At 32.9% G+C, this 6,000-nt stretch overlaps 1 protein-coding gene across 2 annotated transcripts in view; it reads right to left on the reverse strand.

Annotated features, from left to right (window-relative positions):
* Positions 1 to 5,507, reverse strand: part of LOC145304892 (neo-calmodulin-like) — a 96,234-nt gene extending 90,727 nt beyond the window's left edge. The window contains exon 1 of one of the 2 annotated variants that reach the window (XM_080146713.1): positions 5,475 to 5,501. The gene's annotated coding sequence lies outside the window, so the exon portion shown is untranslated. Of the gene's footprint in view, positions 1 to 5,474 lie in introns of both variants that reach the window. The other variant, XM_080146714.1, reaches the window with a different exon arrangement.
* Positions 5,508 to 6,000: the final 493 nt, after the last annotated feature.

Genomic DNA, 6,000 nt, shown 5'->3' on the forward strand with positions numbered 1-6,000 from the left:
TCTGCAAAAATGGGGATAACATTTATTTACCTTGTTAGTCTTTACTCAGATGGGACTATGAAACCAAAGAATATATTTGAAAGTTTCTGCAAGAATAAGGCTAACAATATCTTGTTAGTCTTTACTCAGTTGAGACTATGAAACCAAAGAATATATTTGAAAGTTTCTGCAAAAATTTGGCTAACAATATCTTGCTACTCTTTACTCAGATGGGACTATGAAACCAAAGAATATATTTTAAATTATCTGCAAGAATGGGGCTAACAATACCTTAATAGTTTTTACACAGTTGAGACTATGAAACCATAAAAAGTGTGTGTTTCAAAATTTTAACTACGAAATGATAGAAAATGTTTAAAATTTTTCTGCAAAAATGAGGCTAATAATACCTTGTTAGTCTTTACTCAGTTGGGACTATAAAACCAAAGAATATATTTGAAATTATCTGCAAAAATGGGGCTAACAATATCTTGTTAGTCTTTACTCAGATGGGACTATGAAACCAAAGAATATATTTTAAATTATCAGCAAAATGGGGCAAAAAATATCTTGTTAGTCTTTACTCAGTTGAGACTATGAAACCAAAGAATATATTTGAAAGTATCTGCAAAAATGGGGCTAACAATACCTGGTTAGTCTTTACACAGTTGGGACTATGAAACCAAAGAATATATTTGAAAGTTTCTGCAAAAATGGGGCTAAAAATACCTGGTTAGTCTTTACACAGTTGGGACTATGAAACCAAAGAATATATTTGAAAGTGTCTGCAAAAATGGGGCTAACAATATCTTGTTAGTCTTTACATAGTTGAGACTATGAAACCAAAGAATATATTTGAAATTATCTGCAAAAATGGGGCTAACAATATCTTGTTAGTCTTTACTCAGTTGAGACTATGAAACCAAAAAATATATTTGAAAGTTTCTGCAAAAATTGGGCTAAAAATACCTGGTTAGTCTTTACACAGTTGAGACTATGAAACCAAAGAATATATTTGAAATTATCTGCAAAAATGGGGCTAACAATATCTTGTTAGTCTTTACTCAGTTGAGACTATGAAACCAAAAAATATATTTGAAAGTATCTGCAAAAATGGGGCTAAAAATATCTTGTTAGTCTTTACACAGTTGAGACTAAGAAGCCAAAAAATATATTTGAAAGTGTCTGCAAAAATGGGGCTAACAATATCTTGTTAGTCTTTACTCAGATGGGACTATGAAACCAAAGAATATATTTGAAATTATCAGCAAAATGGGGCTAAAAATACCTGGTTAGTCTTTACACAGTTGGGACTATGAAACCAAAGAATATATTTGAAAGTGTCTGCAAAAATGGGGCTAACAATATCTTGTTAGTCTTTACTCAGATGGGACTATGAAACCAAAGAATATATTTGAAAGTGTCTGCAAAAATGGGGCTAACAATATCTTGTTAGTCTTTACATAGTTGGGACTAGAAAACCATGATAAGTGTGTGTTTCAAAATTTAAATTATGAAATATTAGAATAGTTATTTCTTGCATCCTATTATAAACAGGTTTCCACGGGTATAAAACGTACAATTATAAATTAAAACCAGTTTTTTTTCCCCCGATATGCCAAAGGCACGGGCTAATTCACATAATCCTTAAGATTTATTTCCCCCTCAGAACATTTATTGGTAATGAATAATTGACAATAATACAGAGAATTCATATTTTGCTTCTGTGTCTCTTTATTTAGCAAAGTGCATTTTAATTTTACTTTCTTTAATCATCTTTTATATATGTGTTCATTAAATAATTATTGTTACATACATACATGTTACACAATAAGAATGAGATAAAATAACAATAAAACTGTTTTGAATTTTTAAAAAAATTATACAAAAGAGAAAGTATAGGAAGGGACAAAAAGCAATATTTTTAAAACAAGTATGTCATACAATACAAATGACAATAGATAGGCCAGTATACATTGTATTGACCAAATATATACTGGCCTATCATTGGTCAATTGCATTGTATGACACCATTTTTTATAGGCACTATAAGCTGCTTCTTAAAAAATTATTGAAATAGTCTTTTGAGCTATTCAGTGGCTATAATGATATGTCTATACTTTATTTATTTAGTTTTATGCCTCCAACTGTATTTCAGTCTGGCCTCGTAACTTTTCTGATAACATTGTTTTTCCATATTTTTTATATCTTGCGGGTAAAGTTGTCCCGTCTGTGTTTTAGCAAACTTATACAACAACTTTAGGGACAGTGTTCGAGTAAACATAGAAAATGTAAAGTCATGATGCTCTTTTCTTTAAAAAGGGTTTCAAATTTGATTTAGAGTCACTAATAAATTTCTAAAATTCACGGTTTGTAACGCTTTTATATGAAAGAAATATTTTTTAAACTCAAAATATATTTATAATCATTATAATTGCCTGTTATTTCTTCTTAGAACATAGGCCATGTACAATGGTTCTCCAATCTTCTATGGATTTGGCACGATTTGAGGCATCGCTGAGAGATGAGATTTCCAGTTCATGTAGGAGTTCCTTCCTCCAGGTTGTTTTTGGTCTACTTGGTTTTCTCTTTCCTTGGGGATTCCACGTTAAGTATTCCTGAAAGTGTGCTCTAAACCCCGAAATAATATAAAGGTGCTAAAATAAAATTTTTGTCGCTGTTTTGTGGTTAAACCTAACTTGTAAAAGTTAAATCCTATGCCCATATATTATAAGGATTTTCATACACACATCATGTATATGAATTTTTTCCAATCTTTACACGTACTTCAAAATATTCGATAGAATATTAAACAGAACCTGTGACAACATTTATCCATACTACATCCTCCTGCTGGTGGGCACAGGATACCAGCAAACCTCGCAGGGTCTTCAGGTAAACAGCAAAAATAAGTTTGACTTAAACAAAGCATTTTGTGTTACAAAAATACTAAAATATTCTATAGTAATACATCCTTATATGAACTATAGATGTTAAAATAAATATCAGGTTTCAGGTTTGATCCTATAGATTCTGATCCTCCATGTCTCCAGAATTCTTTAAAAGGCTCCTGTGACTTAGAGACTTCAAATTTTAACTTAATTTAATATTTCATAAAAATCCGCTACCGTTTTCCTGCCGACAGCCGGGTGCGGCGGCTGGTAGCTGTCAAGTACAGCTTCCGCCGCCAAAACTTACATAAAGATAAACAATTTCTGAAAAACATTGTTCTATAGCATAAAAATAAGGAAATTACAGCTGTTTTAAATTTTGAAGTAATTAAGGACCTAAAAACAAAGTTTGCTAAAAAAGGGTGTAGAAAGCGAAAAACTTGACGTACCTTAAGTCGGAAATTCATTATCAAACAGTGCAGGGGACATGCAATACATTTTGAGCCCTCTAGCTCTAATAGGAGCCGAGATTATAAGAGGGGGAGGCTTTCAACACATAACCCCCCCCCCCTCCACCCGACTGATGAATGTCCGGAAAGGGGCCCGACCGCTAATGGTTAAACTACATCCACAAAAAGCCTTTTTACTCTTTAATATTTAATATAGGATAAAATTTAAGATGTATAATGTTTTAAGAGATGAAATATGAAAAGTCTAGTTGAAGAAGTGACAAGAGAATTGATCCACACAAAGAAAATTTACAATTTCCTTTTCATTTATTTTAAACCTTGGTCTATTATATAAGGTACTAGCGGTTACGCCCCTAGAGACTTCTAGGAGTACTTGAAGAGGAGATGGAAGTAGACCCCAAACTTTCAATTATAGTTTTTAAAAGTAGATAAAAAAAATGGGGGGTAGCTTATTTTGTAATGGGGCCGATTTTTTTAGGTAGGGTTGTGGTTCCCTCCCCCAAAATGGTTATAAACCTTCCCCGGACCTAATATAAGCCAGCCTGTAAAGGATAAGCAGATCCTTAGGAACACACTTACAAACAGATGACACAAAATAATTACACTTCAGAATATTTAAATTAGTAGTTGAAACGTTTGAACACTCAACTTTATGATCCATCCAATCAAAATTTACTTAAGTCCACAAAGTTGTTAAGCCAAGTTAAAACTTTGGGTACAAGCATAAAAAACATCCGTTTGTCCTCTCTCTCTGATATTATACCCTATCGTTACAGGTTTATATTTTTAAAAAAAGTTAGGGCCAACTAAAAAGTTTTGGACACTGATAAAAAAATTCTTTTCTTTTAAGAGGAAAGGGTTTACACTATCGAATTTCTATATTTTGGCCCGGGAGTATATGTTATGCAGGGTTTCAGGAATTACCAAATGGAGGATTGGATACGTGAATAAGTTGTATGGGTGAGCTGCACCTCGACTGAACAGTCAACTTGTCAACTTAAGACTCTTGGTCCAACTAAAGACTCTTGGTCCATCATCTCATACCCGTTGTAAAGTACATAGGTGACAATCTACCCTTTGATTGAACGATCTTTGTCTGGAGATCATTACTGTACATGGTAATGATATCCGCCTGTTTTTGGGCAAGTTATTCCTTCTATCTGCACTTTATTTTTTTTGCAGAACAAAGCTAATAGGTTCAATTTTTAACTTCTTTGGTATGACGCGGTTTTGAGTTTGCATCCTTTCCAATTTCCTTGATACTTTGATTAGGACTTATGGGGAGGATTAATTAATTTATATTGTATTTAATGCTTTTCTATGTTTGCACCTGCGTCAATCGGTCTGTAGATATCCTATTATATAAAGTATTAAGTTTTTTTGTCTTTAGTGAAGAATCTCGCTAACAGCTAAACCGATAAGGTTGTCCTTTACAGTGAAGCTTCATATAGGTCCTAAGATGGTTTTAGGCTGTTTCATTTTTATGAATAAGTCTGTGCATGTTTTTAGGTTATTTTCTGCACTTCCATATTCCTTATAATATAGAGCCCCTTTATTTTAGAGGTGCAGCCGCTAGTTGAATATACCGTTCTGATTCTACAGTCTTTACAAAATATCTTACTCTTTTTCTATTAATTGTTTTTACCTCTAAAAATGGAAGGTAGGGATTTCCCTTCCCTTTCCAAAAGATGGATGGGTTACATCCTTGTAAATAAAAGTTAAATTTTTCAAATTCCATATTTCTTTCATTCTAAAATATTGCTTTTATAGTTATTGAATATAAGAATTATTTAAGTTTTATTTTCTTATTCCCGTTTCTCTGTTATTATGGGGTAAGAGTGTAGTGTAGTAGTATATTGTATGGAATTGAAAGACTTTTGAGATAAAGTCATATTATTGCAAGCCACTATTCTTTTTACATCAGTATTTGGATCAAAGACAATTATGTCCGAATTGTGGAAAGAAAACGAAATAGCTGGTTTCGTCATTTTTTCACAGTAGCTTTTATAAGTTTGGTTAATGTTAAGGATTACCCCGCAGGGTTATTGTAAAGTTAGTAAGTTTTTAAACCTATTTCTAAAAAATACACTATTCTATGACATAAAGATATATTTTGTTTTCAATTAAATTTCCTTCTTGTAGAAGTGAATCAAGCAATATTAGCTTGATCGTAGCTTGGCCCGCAGGGTTAGACATTCGAGAAAAGCTGCTATGAAAATACGACGAACCCCGCTCCTTCGCTTTCTGTCCATGAGGACAATGATCCTTATGTCCATATTTAGCGCAAAAGGTCAGTAAAGTAGAGGAATGCACAATGATCAAAAACATTTATTATTAATCTTCTTGTGGGGGTGGGGGGGGGGGGGGGGGTATTATTTAAGCTCCCGAAATCCGTATTCAAGAATATTTTGATTGTCTATTTAGATTTTTTAACAAGAGCGTTTTTAAGGGAAGGGGGGCGGGGACTTTTTTTGAGGCTTATTAAATTTTTTTTGTCTGGGGAAGCAAAAAGAGGCATTTTGCCCCATTGTTAACCTTCAGTTCGCACTCCACCGCTTGGTTTTGAATGGCTCCTTTGAGGGATCCCATTTGATCATTATTTGTTTGAAATAAAGGTAATCTACATTTTATTTTTTAGTGTAATTTTATAGACTATTAAG

Source organism: Acartia tonsa, chromosome 2, assembly GCF_053477335.1.
Source record: "Acartia tonsa isolate MP-2025a chromosome 2, ASM5347733v1, whole genome shotgun sequence".
Classification (NCBI taxonomy): domain Eukaryota; kingdom Metazoa; phylum Arthropoda; class Copepoda; order Calanoida; family Acartiidae; genus Acartia; species Acartia tonsa.